General features: G+C 46.0%; 1 protein-coding gene and 1 long non-coding RNA gene across 8 annotated transcripts in view; one reads left to right on the forward strand and one right to left on the reverse strand.

Annotated features, from left to right (window-relative positions):
* LOC136856039 (oocyte zinc finger protein XlCOF6-like) overlaps nt 1-13037 on the reverse strand; it is a 212144-nt gene that overhangs the window by 158865 nt on the left and 40242 nt on the right. The gene's annotated exons all lie outside the window — the stretch shown is intronic.
* LOC136856038 (uncharacterized) overlaps nt 1-13037 on the forward strand; it is a 35537-nt gene that overhangs the window by 12517 nt on the left and 9983 nt on the right. Inside the window, exons 2-3 of the long non-coding RNA XR_010858199.1 lie at nt 260-398; nt 557-660. This is a non-coding gene — a long non-coding RNA (uncharacterized lncRNA). The remainder of the gene's footprint in view (nt 1-259; nt 399-556; nt 661-13037) is intronic.

Below are 13037 nucleotides of genomic sequence, written 5' to 3' on the forward strand. Positions count from 1 at the left end.
CACTTTACAATTCTTTCATATTGCAGTGGCAAAAGGTTCTTCCTCCTCCTGTTACTGTGCACCTTGACACCTTTCTGATCTCAGTTCCCATTTCAGTGCTAATTGACCTCCTCAATAGGTCCCAGCACTAGGCCTTTGGCATAAATTCTGTATATTCCTTTTCTATGAAGTATGTACTTTGGTTTTGTATATCTAGAAGAAATAAAAGTTTCTTCGATTTGCAAATTTTATTTTATACTGTTTCCTGTTTCTTATATAGATGTGTGCTTGGTAAGTGTTCCTGTGTTGCAAGTTGTAGATCCTTTGAAAGTGATTTAAAGTCACCTGCTGCCTATCTAGGATGCGTTGACGTCTACAGGACATATGCCATGAGTTTCTGCCGTCATGTTACTTGTTGGGTGAGTGTTAAAACAAGTTTATGTACTGTATGTAAGTGGTGAATTGATGTAGAGAAAGAGATCAGGATAAATACAATGAAAAGCTGAAGACATACTTTTTACCAGATAGGTATGTGACTTATATTACCCACAATGCCCTCATTTTCTGCACATTTCAGAATTGCTTGTCACTGCGAAGTCTAGATCCAAATCAAGGAAGAAAGAAATGAAGATATGCTGATACCCGACTGAAATTTGATCTTGAGCCCAGGCACTGAATGAGGTAATGATTATTTTCTCTTTGATATGACAACCGTTTCCAAAATGTAAAGATATCGAGAAGTTAAGAGATGGCATTATGGATAATAGAAGCCGCATACAGTATGTTTAGCCAAATGGATACTGATCATTTTATCCTTTGTGTGTGTTGTATCTCTTTTTTTACATCGTATGTTTGTTAATGTATTTGTGGCAAAAAGTGACAGATATTTTTAGTACTTTTCATATTTTTTAATATGTATAAACTGCATCATCCATTATCTTTGATTTTAATGCTTTTTGTTAATTTTAGTTTGCTTGAATGCAAATTTATTACTTAGAAAAGAAGGTTCCCCTCATATGGTGCACTGTCAGCATAACTAAAAAGTTGTTTGTTCATGAGACTTACCTGTCAGATATATATATAGCTGTATTCTCCGAAGTCCGACAGAATTTCAAAAACTCGCGGCACACGCTGTGGCGGAATTCAAACCCACAAACAAAACAACACACAACACTCACCCTGATCTTCGGTTGCTGGAGATGGGTAAAGGTTCACGGTCGCCAATCACAGCACACAAAAACCACAAAAAACTTAAAACCGACCCTCCACCAACAATGAACGAAAAAAAAGAAGAGACACATGAACCATTAATGTTAATACAAAAAAAATCAGACGAATTCCCCGTCCACTTTCAAGGTTTGACCTCAACTGCCCAAGACTTCCCCAAAACCGAAAAACTCCCGACAGACAGGCAGCGCCGTAAACGAACTCCAACAACCGAACCACTCACAACGACAATTACACTCGCTCTCTCTCTCTCTCTCTCTCTCTCTCTCTCTCTCTCTCTCACAAAACGTTGGGAAATGCTAAATACAAACAAATTTATTCATCCCTCTATAATTCTCCCCCCTTTTTAGCATTTCCCAACCAACACCTTTCACACTGCATTCAAATCGCCTTACACAACACCCACGGATGCTCACTAGCAGGTCCTCTAGATCGCGTTCATGGGCACGCAATCATTCTCTCAGAATCATTCTCTCTTCTAGCAACATTCAAATTCACATCTTCTCCTCCATTCTCTCTCAAATTCACGCTATCTTCTTCACTATTACCACTCTCAATTTCATCCACAATCTCATCTATACCCTCTAACTCGTTCCCAAATACCTCCCCAATTCTTCAACTAACCCATCCCATTCGCTCATTGACCTTTCCAATTCTTGCAACGATTCATTCATGCTTTCAATCACTCGTCTATCACTGCTACGCTCTCTTACTCTTACACTTTCGCTCACCTCCAACCGTTCACTCACCCCTACACGTTCAGTCAACTCAGTTATATCAAACCCGCATATGCTATACGTTCTATTCATACCATCCCATTCATCCGTATTACACGCTTTATCACTCATTTTCACTTTGGCACTCACACCCCTATCACACAACTTACGATCACTCCGTTCACTTACGTTCTTCCCTTTCTTACGTTTCCTACCATACTCTATCAAAACAAATTGCTGATCCTCATGCAACAACCCCTCACGTACATGCATCACACGCACCACTTGCATCCTGGAGGATCCACCCATTTGAACCCCCTTCACACTCAGTTTCCCGAATTCGCCATCACAGTCACCCTCTTTTGTCTACATACACTTGATACATGCCCTTCCATTCCACATTCGACACACTTCGCTCTCGGTTCTGAACACATTCTCGCATAATGCCCATTCTTACCACAGTTGCCACATATTATATTCACTCGGGTACCCCTACAACCATTAGCAATATGACCCACCTGTCCGCACCTGTAGCATTTAACCCCCCTATCTTTCGTACACTCACTTACCAAATGTCCCGACTGCCCACACCCGAAACACGCTCCTAAAGCCCACCTACACTCATTCTTTGTATGTCCTTCCTTTCCACATCTAAAACACTTCACTCGACTTCCACTCACCGACCTTCCCCTTTGTACACTACTATCCCTAACCCGTCCAACCCGTTGTTCCCTTACAAACCCACCATTCATCCTCACTGGCACCTCCACATTACTTGCTCTTACACTCCTATCTATTACACTATCTGCCATTCTCATTGGGCCCCTCAACACTGCATCCCTAAAGCTTCCAAACTCTGGCACTCTCTCATCTACCCCAGCCCTTACACTCACACTTCTGCTCTCGTTTATAACCCTGTCAAGCTAATAATCTTCTACAATTTCCAAAATTTCTCCCCAAGTCAACCTTTCACTCGTCCATCTTTTCTTCTCCTTCCGCTTCAAGTTCACAAATTCTCTCACTCCATCTGGCACTGTCTCTAACAACTTCCGTACTAACTCCTTACATTTATCTATCCCATCATCCCCAAACTTCTTCCTCGCCAACGTCTCCAGCCTACAAGCATACAGTGACAAGGTTTCCCCAGCTTTCATTCTTGCCTCATCAAATTCATTCTTCCTCTTATACTTAACACTCGCTTTCATACGCCGCTTTCATACGCCTCGCTTGCTCAACTAGTCTAGCTTTCACCTTGTCATACTCAACATCTCCCACACTCATAATAACCCTATACATATCAAGCAAAAACCCAGTCAAATATTCTCCTAATTCTCGTGCCCACACTCTCTTACTCTCCCCATACTTATCCTGACAAAACCTTTCATACTCCCTAAAGAAATCATGCACATCCCTACTTCCATACTCATTATACCTTTCACACCGGGGTACCTCCCTCACATACATAGCCTTTCTCACTTCTTTTTCACTTTCACTCTCACTTTCGCTACTTTCACTCTGTCCTTTCATACCCTCTTCCGAATACAAAGAGTCCACTTCCGCGCTTACATTCATCTTACTCATTACACTCTTCTTCCCCCTCTTTTTATCCACTTTTATCCATTCACCTCCATCCACCTCACTATCACTACTGCCTTTACCCTCTCCCTTCTTTCCTGCCTTTCCCACTTCCTTACCCTTCTTACCAGTTTCCTTTCCTTCTCCCTGCTTCCCTTCTTCCCCTGACTTATTCTTACTTCCCTCTGTTCCTTCCCTTGCTTTTCATTCCCCTTTTCCTTACCCTGCCTCTCATTCTCTCGTTTCTTACTTCCTATTTCCACATCACTTTCATCACTCATGCTTCCATTCACTTCTTCCTCCTTTTCTTTCTCTCTTGCCCCTTCACATGTTCCAGAGGACCTGCCTCCAACAGCCCCTTCTCCAAAAACTCCCTAAACATTCCCTTCATCATTTCTTCCATCCTGCTTTCCTGCAGACTCTAACTTCTTATCCATTCTTTCTTCTGACTCTTTCATTTCTTCTTTTGCACTCCTTAGCATTACCCCCATCTCCTCCAACTGACTCCTCAATCTCTCATTCTCACCCTTCAACCACGTATTCTCCTCTCTCAACCTCACCAGTTCCTCTTCCATCCTTATCTTCAGTCACACTACCAGCCACCAATCTCAATTGCAGCTGCAACACCAGCTGCCCCACGTTGGGCGCCAAATATAATGTGGCGGAATTCAAACCCACAAACAAAACAACACACAACACTCACCCTGATCTTCGGTTGCTGGAGATGGGTAAAGGTCCACGGTCGCCAATCACAGCACACAAAAACTACAACAAAAACTTAAAACCGACCCTCCACCAACAATGAACGAAAAAAAGAAGAGACACATGAACCATTAATGTTAATACAAAAAAAAAAGACGAATTCCCGTCCACTTTCAAGGTTTGACCTCAACTGCCCAAGACTTCCCCAAAACCAAAAAAACTCCCGACAGACAGACAGCGCCAAACAAACTCCAACAACCTCACCACTCACAACGACAATTACACTCGCTCTCTTTTTCTCTCTCTCTCTCTCTCTCTCTCTCTCAAAACGTTGGGAAATGCTAAATACAAACAAATTTATTCATCCCTCTATAACGCAGTGGGGCCAGGTGGTTAGTACCAACATTCCTTTGGGAGGCGGGGTATCAGGAACCATTCCCATTTTCTATTCAGATTTTTTCTGTCATTATTGTCAACATCTGTTTTCAGTACCTCCGTCTTTAGATTTCATAAACTCATTATTTTCCACTTAAGTATTCTATTTGACTTTTGGTTTTGACTTTGGATTGTGGATTGGCAGACGCTTTTGTGGACTGTTTTTGGATTTGCTTTTGATTGCTCTTTGGATGATGTCTGGATCTAGTTCTGCTAGCTTCAGAGTATGTTGTGTGAATGAGTGTAAGGTGAGGCTACCAAGGCTTCATAGATCCTCACACTGTATGCATGAGGTTTAGGGGCAGCTTTGCTTGATAAATAATCGCTGCAAGGAGTGTGAGACTTTGCCGGATGCAAGCTGGAAGGTGTATGATGCCTATGTACGCAAGTTGGAGCGTGATAGGATCAGGAGGTCTTCCTCCAGGAGTGCTAGTCAGAGTCAGGGTATTAATTCCTTCCCCTGATAACCCTATTGTAGACGTTTAATCACCTAACCCTGTGGTATTGCCTTTGGGCGCTGAGGTTGTGTCTGCGGAGGGTATGGCCCTGACGGAGATTATGAACACCATCCGTGCTCTGGAATCAAAGTGATTTCTCTTCAAAGTGCTGTTAAGTGTAGTGATCCCCTAGTGTAGTGGAGGGGGCGTCAGATTGGCCCCATAACGCTTCTAGGCCTGGACCTCTGTCGGACTCCCAGGACTCAGGGAGAGGGCAAGTCGAAAGCCACAAGAGGGTTACGGGGGCTTCCCACCGATCTGGCGTCCCTTCGGCAGGACCTGTTGACGCTTCCCAGGCTGCCAAGGATCATGCGTGCCGCACGTATCCTGAAGGACTGCTGCTGCCCTCCGAGCGTAACCCCACGCAAGGGGTGGAACTCTCGAAGGACTCCCACCCTGGAGAGAAGCTTCAGAGAAGAGGACGCTTCACGCCCTCTTTCTCAAGGCAGTATTTTTGTCTTCTTCTGAGTGTTTCAGACGCGCCTTCCCACCAGTCGTCTCACACAGCCGCTGGATCGCCATCGTGGCGCTTGGCTGCAGCGTGACGCTCCGCAAGCAGCTATCCTGGACGTTTCTGTAGCTGCTCGTCAGGACGCCCTCTTGCTGCCGTGCAGGACGCTTTCGGATGGACGACCGACAGGGCGCTCATCAGGACACCTCTTTGGTTGCTCACGTGGCGCTTCAGAACAATCAAAGACTGCGGACAGCGAAGATCCCATCTGCGTGTTGGACCGCAAGGCCTTCGTTCTCCCAAGGTCTTGGGAGACTCTCTGGTTTCTCCATTGAAGAGGAGAAGTCTCTTGTGAGTTGGAGCCTGCAGACCTTGAGCAGCCTCCTACTTCCTCGTCTCGGACTACCAGGTGTTAGGCGGTCTTCTCAAGGACTTGTTTGGCGACAAGTTTGTTCAAACCCTCGGCTCCTCTCTTTCCTCCTTCCCAGTTAGCTTGTCCCAAGACAGAGAGCGCCGGATTTGTTAAGATGACTTCGTCTCTGGCAACGAAGAAGGCCTGGACAAGAAGGTTAACACCTGGATGGAGGAAAGGAAGACCCAAGGCAAGACTTCATTTGCCCGCCTCCGTCCAAGCTGAGCGTCAAGGCAGGTATGTGGTACGAGACCGGAGAGGATGTTGGCTCAAGAGTTCCTTCCGTCCCAGGAGACTTCCTCCATTGGTCGAACCTAGAAGGTCCCTCCTGTCTGCAGCCAAAGTGTCGTGGACTATGTCGGAGACGGATCACCCTTTGAAGGGACTGTTTCAGAACCATGGAGGTCTTCAATTTCCTGGACTGGTGTTTGGGGCTCTAGACGTCAAGATTAGAAGTCCCATTGATCAGCCTGGGGAGCTGTCCAGAGTGTTGAACTGCATGGACAAGGCTGTCAGGGATGGCTCGAGGAACTGGCTTCCCACTTTTGCATTCTTGAAGAAGAAAGCCTTGTACTGTAACTTTATAGCAAAGTCAGTTTCTCCGTCGCAGAGGGCAGAATTGCTGTTCGCCCGTTGTCGAGCCATCTCTTCCCAGTCCTTGATCAAGGATCTCGCCGCCAGCTTGAAGGAGAAGGCCACTCAAGACCTCTTGGCCCACTTGTCAAGACGCCCGCAGTCCCTTTGACGTCGTCGTCGGATCAGACCTCCAGGAAGCAGAAGCCCTTTCGTGGAGGAGCTTCTTCCTCGAGATCGTCTCCCGAGGAAGAGGTCTTTCCAGAGGCGTTTGCCTAAACCTAGGGGCAAGAAGTGACTTGCAGCATACAGACACCTGTAGGAGCCAGGCTTCTTTCTCGTTTCAGGGAGTCTGGAGAGCAAGAGGGCGGACACCTGGTCCTCTCATATTTATCGAGAGATACAAACATCCCCTTTCTCGACACGCCACCTCTCTGCACGTACACCCAGGGATCTGTCGCCCTCCTTCCATCAAGAGAAGCAACAGATCCTTTTAGAGCTATTAGTGCAAATGCTCGAGAAAAGAGCTGTGGAGCAAGTCCTGGAGCTGGACTCCCTTTTCTACAACCGACTGTTCCTAGTTCCTTGCAGTCGGGAGGATGGAGACCAGTCCTAGATGTCAGCAGACTGAACAGCTTACGTGGTGAAGGAGAAGTTCACGATGGAGAGGTCCCAGTCTGTTCTAGGAGCATTAAGACCAGGAGTTTGGATGGTCTCGCTGGACCTTCAGGACGCCTACTTTCATGTCCCCATACATCCCCAGTCGAGGAAGTACCTGAGGTTTGTACTCACGGGTGTTCCAATTCAGAGCTCTTTGCTTCGGGCTAAACACACAGCCCCTATGATCTTCACGATCATCATGAAGAATGTGGCGAGATGGCTTCACTTATTCCCATACAAATCTCGCTTTCTGGACGATTGGCTCATTCGAGCCTCTTCGAAGTCAAAGTGTCTGGAGGACCTGAAATCGACTTTGAGTTGACAAAGTCCCTAGGACTTCTAGTAAATGTAGAAAAGTCCCATCTGATCCCTCACGCAGTCCATCGTCCAGTATCTGGGGATTCAGATGGATTCAGTGGCTTTTCAAGCTTTTCCATCCCAGGAACGACAGCAGCAATGCTTAGAAAAGTCTCATCCTTCCTGGGAAGGAAACATGCTCGGTGAGGGAATGGATGAGTTTGCTGGGGACCATTTCCTCGCTGGAGAAGTTTGTTTCCCTGGGAAGACTGCATCTCAGAAGACCAAGAGTTTTTCCTGGCGGAAAACTGGATAAACAAAACAGGATCTAGAGGAGACCCTGAGGATCTCTCCGTCATCAAGGATCACCTGAGGTGGTGGCTCGACCCCTCAGGTTGGCAGAAGGGGTTTCTCTACACCTTCAGAGCCCTGACCTAGTGTTGTTTTCCGACTTGGTCCAGGGAGGGATGGGGAGCAACACTAGGGAGGGAGGAAGTGTCAGGCACCTGGAGAGGGAACAGGTGTCCTGGCACATCAGTCTCAAAGAGTTAGGGGCGATTCTGCTGGCCCTGCAATAAACAAAAGAGCCAAGTATCAGGCCGAGTGATACAGGTAAATCTCGGACAACACCACAGCCCTGGCATACCTCAAGAAACAGGGAGGAACTCACTCCCTCTCCCTGTTTGTCCTAGCAAAGGAAATCCTGCTTTGGGCCCATGCTCGGGGGATCACGATCCTTAAAATTTTATTTTCCAGGAGTGGAGAATGTCCAAAACACTTTCTCAGTCCGCAGCGTCAACTTCTGCCGACCGAGTGGACCCTTCACAAGGAGGTGTGTCAGGAGCTGTGGAGGTTATGGGGACGTCCCTTGGTGGATCTCTTCATGGATGTCCAGGACAAAGAGGCTTCCTCTATACTGCTCTCCCAGACTAGATCCAGGAGCAGTAGCAGTAGATGCCCTCCTCTGGGATTGGAAGGAATGGATCTCCTACGCCTTTCCTCCCTTCAAGATTCTGGGGAGGTCATCAGGAAGTTCATGAGCGTCGGAAGGGACGAGGATGACGTTGATCGCCTTCACTTTTGGCCAGCGGCAGAGTGGTTCACAGAGGTCATGGCCTTCCTGGTGGACTTTCCCAAGAATGCTCCCTGAGAGTCGATCTGCTCAGGCAGCCCCACTTCGAATGGTCCACAAAAACCTCCCGCTCTGAGTCTGACTGCATTCAGACTATCACGGTTGGCGAGAGCGAGGGTTTTTTCAAGAGCAGTGGCAAGGGCTATCACCAGCGCCAGGAGACCCTCCTCCAATGTGGTATACCAATCAAAGTGGGCCAATTTCAGGAAACGGTGCAGAAGCAATTTCCTCAACCACGACCTCTGTGCCGTTAGCAGACTTCCTGCTTCATCTTAGGGAGAAGGAAAAGCTGGCAGTCTCGACAATTAAAGGATATAGAAGTATGCTTTCGGCAGTCTTCAGACATAGAGGTCTAGACTTAGCCGACAACAAGGATCTTCACGATCTCTTGAGGTCCTTTGAGACTGCTAAGGTACCTCAGCCAAGGACACCTTCCTGGAACCTGGATGTCGTCCTGAAAATTTTGATGTCGGATACATTCGAGCCTCTTCATTCGGCATCGCTCAAGAATGTGACAAGGAAGGCTATTTTCCTAACTGCTCTGGCGACAAAAGAGAGTTAGTGAAGTTCAAGCCATCAGCAAGCACATAGGCTTTAGAGGGCATAATGCCGTATGCTCCTAAGCCCTATGTTTCTCGCCAAGAACAAGAATCCTTCTACCCCTTGGCCCAAGAATTTTGAGATCAATGGTATGGCAGAAATTCTTGGGCAAGAATCAGAGAGCCCTGTGCCCTGTCAGGCTCTCAAATTCTACCTAGACAGGACGAAAGGAAGTCGAGGCCCATCGGACAATCTGTGGTGTTCTGTCAAAAGGCCGAACTTTCCGATGTCCAAGAATGCTCTGGCATTCTTGTTAAGAAGCACGATCAAGGGATTCTACCTGCCAAGACAGCGACATGAGACTTCTGAAAGTCAAGGCTCACCTAGTGAGAGCCATTGCGACTCGGTGGCTTTCCAGAAGAACATGTCCCTTAGTGATCTTCTGGGTACCACCTTCTGGCGAAGCATTATGTTCGCCTTACATTACTTGCGGACGTGAAGAAGACATTGAAGGCTGCTGATCAACACTAGGACCATCGTTTCCGCTGACACAGTGTTGGGGGGCAGAGAGCGATACTCATCCTATCCTTTAGAGGTTAGGAAGTATTTTTAATCTTGATTTTGTGTTTTATGGTTGTTGGGTTGGCACTGCTTGTTGGAGGTGGACGCCCAGTCGTTAGCTTATGTTAGGTTTAATGACTTAGATAGGCTCGGTCAGGTGGTTGGTCGTTGCTCCTTTTGCCCTTACAGTATGGTGTTATGATCTAGTCCCATTGTGGTCACACCTCCGTGGACAGATCATCTAGAACTCACCAGCTATATAGGTCACTACCTTGCTGGAGACTCTAGTAAAGCAGAAGCAGGCTTGGGTGACAGTATCACAAAGTCAGCTATGCTAACAGGTAAGGAACCAAGGCGTCAATCACTGCCTACATATATTTGTTTCCTAAATCCTATTCTGTCTCTTCCCACCTCCAATGGTGGATTCAACTATATATATATCTGACAGGTAAGTCTCATGAACAAAATGATATTTTTATGATAAAATAAAGTTTGTTCATACTTACCTGGCAGATATATATAATCATAGTGCCCACCCACCTCCCAGGAGACAGTGGCACTAGAAAATCTGAATAGAAAATGGGGATGGTTCCTGATACCCGCCTCCCAGCGGCGGGAATGGGTACTAACCACCTGGCCCCACTTTCACCCCCACGAAGGAAATTCTGTCGGACTTGGAGAATACAGCTATATATATATATCTGCCAGGTAAGTATGAACAAACTTTATTTTATCATTAAAACATAATTTTTCAGCATCAGCCACTTTTGTCAGCAACCTTTAAGCAACAAACACAATTAAAGCCTCTTTGGTCAAACAAGGGGATGAGACCACAAACTATAAACTACAAACAGAAGAGTAAATGTAGGGAAAGGAAGGACTCGTCATTGTGAGAGTTTTAGATTTCTGCATTGAAAGAATATTTCTTAAGGAAATGGTACTAAGAACTTTAAATAATCAGAATCTAGGGACAACCAGATGAAGGATATAGGCAAACCACACTTTGTTTGAAAGAAAAAATATAGATTAATACATATGAATAATAATGTGTACAGGAAATGGAAGAACTGTTCCCATATGATCTCTTGTATATACAGAAGCACTCACTTGTGTTTTAAAGAACAAATTTGCAGTCTAGACTCTGGAATTGCTGGTAGACTGCTGTTGCTATATCACGACAGGGAAGAATATTTCCATATTCTTCCCTACACCACTGTTTGTCACTTGCCTATGGCAAAAACAAGAGTGACAGCCACATTGAATCTAACTGGAAAGGTTTAAAGTACTAAGCACCAATTAGTTGCTCACCCAAAGGGAAACCTAGACCATGTCCATCCTTGATTAGGATTGATTATGAAAAAGCGCTCAAGTTCTTTAACATCTTTCATTGGAGTACATATTTCCAAACTGACCTCAAAACAGTGGAAATGAATTGTATTTGTCCCTACACAAATACAGTATAAACTCTTCGTTCTTTACATAGGAATTTTAGCTTGCCATAAACTGGGACAACCATTCAAACTTATTGACAAGGTAGTCAACTCCTGTCAACGGGTGGGGGAGCCCTCCCACTTGTCAGTCTGTACTCCAATTTGCTTCCAGCTGCTGTTGACTCCAGACATCTCTCACGGCTCTCTGCCTTGTGGCGGTATTCACACCCACAAACAACACAACACGCAACACTCACCCTGATCTTCGGTTGCTGGAGATGGATAAGGTCCACGGTCGCCAATCACAGCACACAAAACCACACAAACAAAAAACTTAAACCGACCCTCCACCAACAACGAACCAACAAAAAAAAAAGAGACACATGAACCATTAATGTGGTCCCAAAAAAAACACGAACTCCCGTTCACTTTCAAGGTTGGACCTCAACTGCCCAAGACCTCCCCAAAAACTCTCAAACTCCCGACAGACCGACAGACAGAGAGACAGCCAGCACCAACTCCAACAACCAGGCCCACTCAAACAACAATTACACCCTCTCTCTCTCAACTCTCTCTCTCTCTCTCTCTCTCTCTCTCTCTCTCTCTCTCTCTCTCACACACAAAACGTTGGGAAATGCTAAATAAAAACAAATTTCTTCATCCTCTATATTTCTCCCCCTTTTAGCATTTCCCAACCAACACCTTTCACACCCCTTTCAAATCGCCTTCGCAACACCCACGGATGCTCACTAGCAGGTCCTCTAGATCGCGTTCATGGGCACGCAATCATTCTCTCAGACTCATCTCTCTCCAGCAACATTCAGATTTACATTTTCTCCTCCATTCTCTCTCAGATTCACGCTATCTTCTTCACTATTACCACTCTCAATTTCATCCACAATCTCATCTATACCCTCTAACTCGTTCCCAAATACCTCCCCAATTCTTCAACTAACCCATCCCATTCCCTCATTGACCTTTCCAATTCTTGCAACGATTCATTCATGCTTTCAATCACTCGTCTATCACTGCTACGCTCTCTTACTCTTACACTTTCGCTCACCTCCAACCATTCACCAACCCCTACACGTTCAGTCAACTCAGTTATATCAAACCCGCATATACTATACGTTCTATCCATACCATCCCATTCATCCGTATTACACGCTTTATCACTCATTTTCACTTTGGCACTCACACCCCTATCACACAACTTACGATCATTCCGTTTACTTACGTTCTTCCCTTTCTTACGTTTTCTGCCATACTCTATCAAAACAAATTGCTTCATGCACTCGTCAGTCTTTCCAGCAAAACCTCCCTCATGCAACAACCCCTCACGTACATGCATCACACGCACCGCTTGCATCCTGGAGGATCCACCCATTTGAACCCCCTTCACACTCAGTTTCCCGAATTCGCTGTCACAGTCACCCTCTTTCGTCTACATACACTTGATACATGCCCTTCCATTCCACATTCGTCACACTTCGCTCTCGGTTCTGAACACATTCTCGCATAATGCCCATTCTTACCACAGTTACCACATATTACATTCACTCGGGTACCCCTACAACCATTAGCAACATGACCCACCTGTCCGCACCGGTAGCATTTAACCCCCCTATCTTTCATACACTCCCTTACCAAATGTCCCGGTTGCCCACACCCAAAACACGCTCCTAAAGCCCACCTACACTCATTCTTTGTATGTCCTTCCTTTCCACATCTAAAACACTTCGCTCGACTTCCACTCATCGACCTTCCCCTTTGTACACTACTATCCCTAACCCGTCCAACCCGTTGTTCCCTTTACAAACCCATCATTCATCCTCACTGGCACCTCCACA

Source organism: Macrobrachium rosenbergii, chromosome 34 (genome assembly GCF_040412425.1).
Source record: "Macrobrachium rosenbergii isolate ZJJX-2024 chromosome 34, ASM4041242v1, whole genome shotgun sequence".
NCBI classification, from domain to species: Eukaryota; Metazoa; Arthropoda; class Malacostraca; order Decapoda; family Palaemonidae; genus Macrobrachium; species Macrobrachium rosenbergii.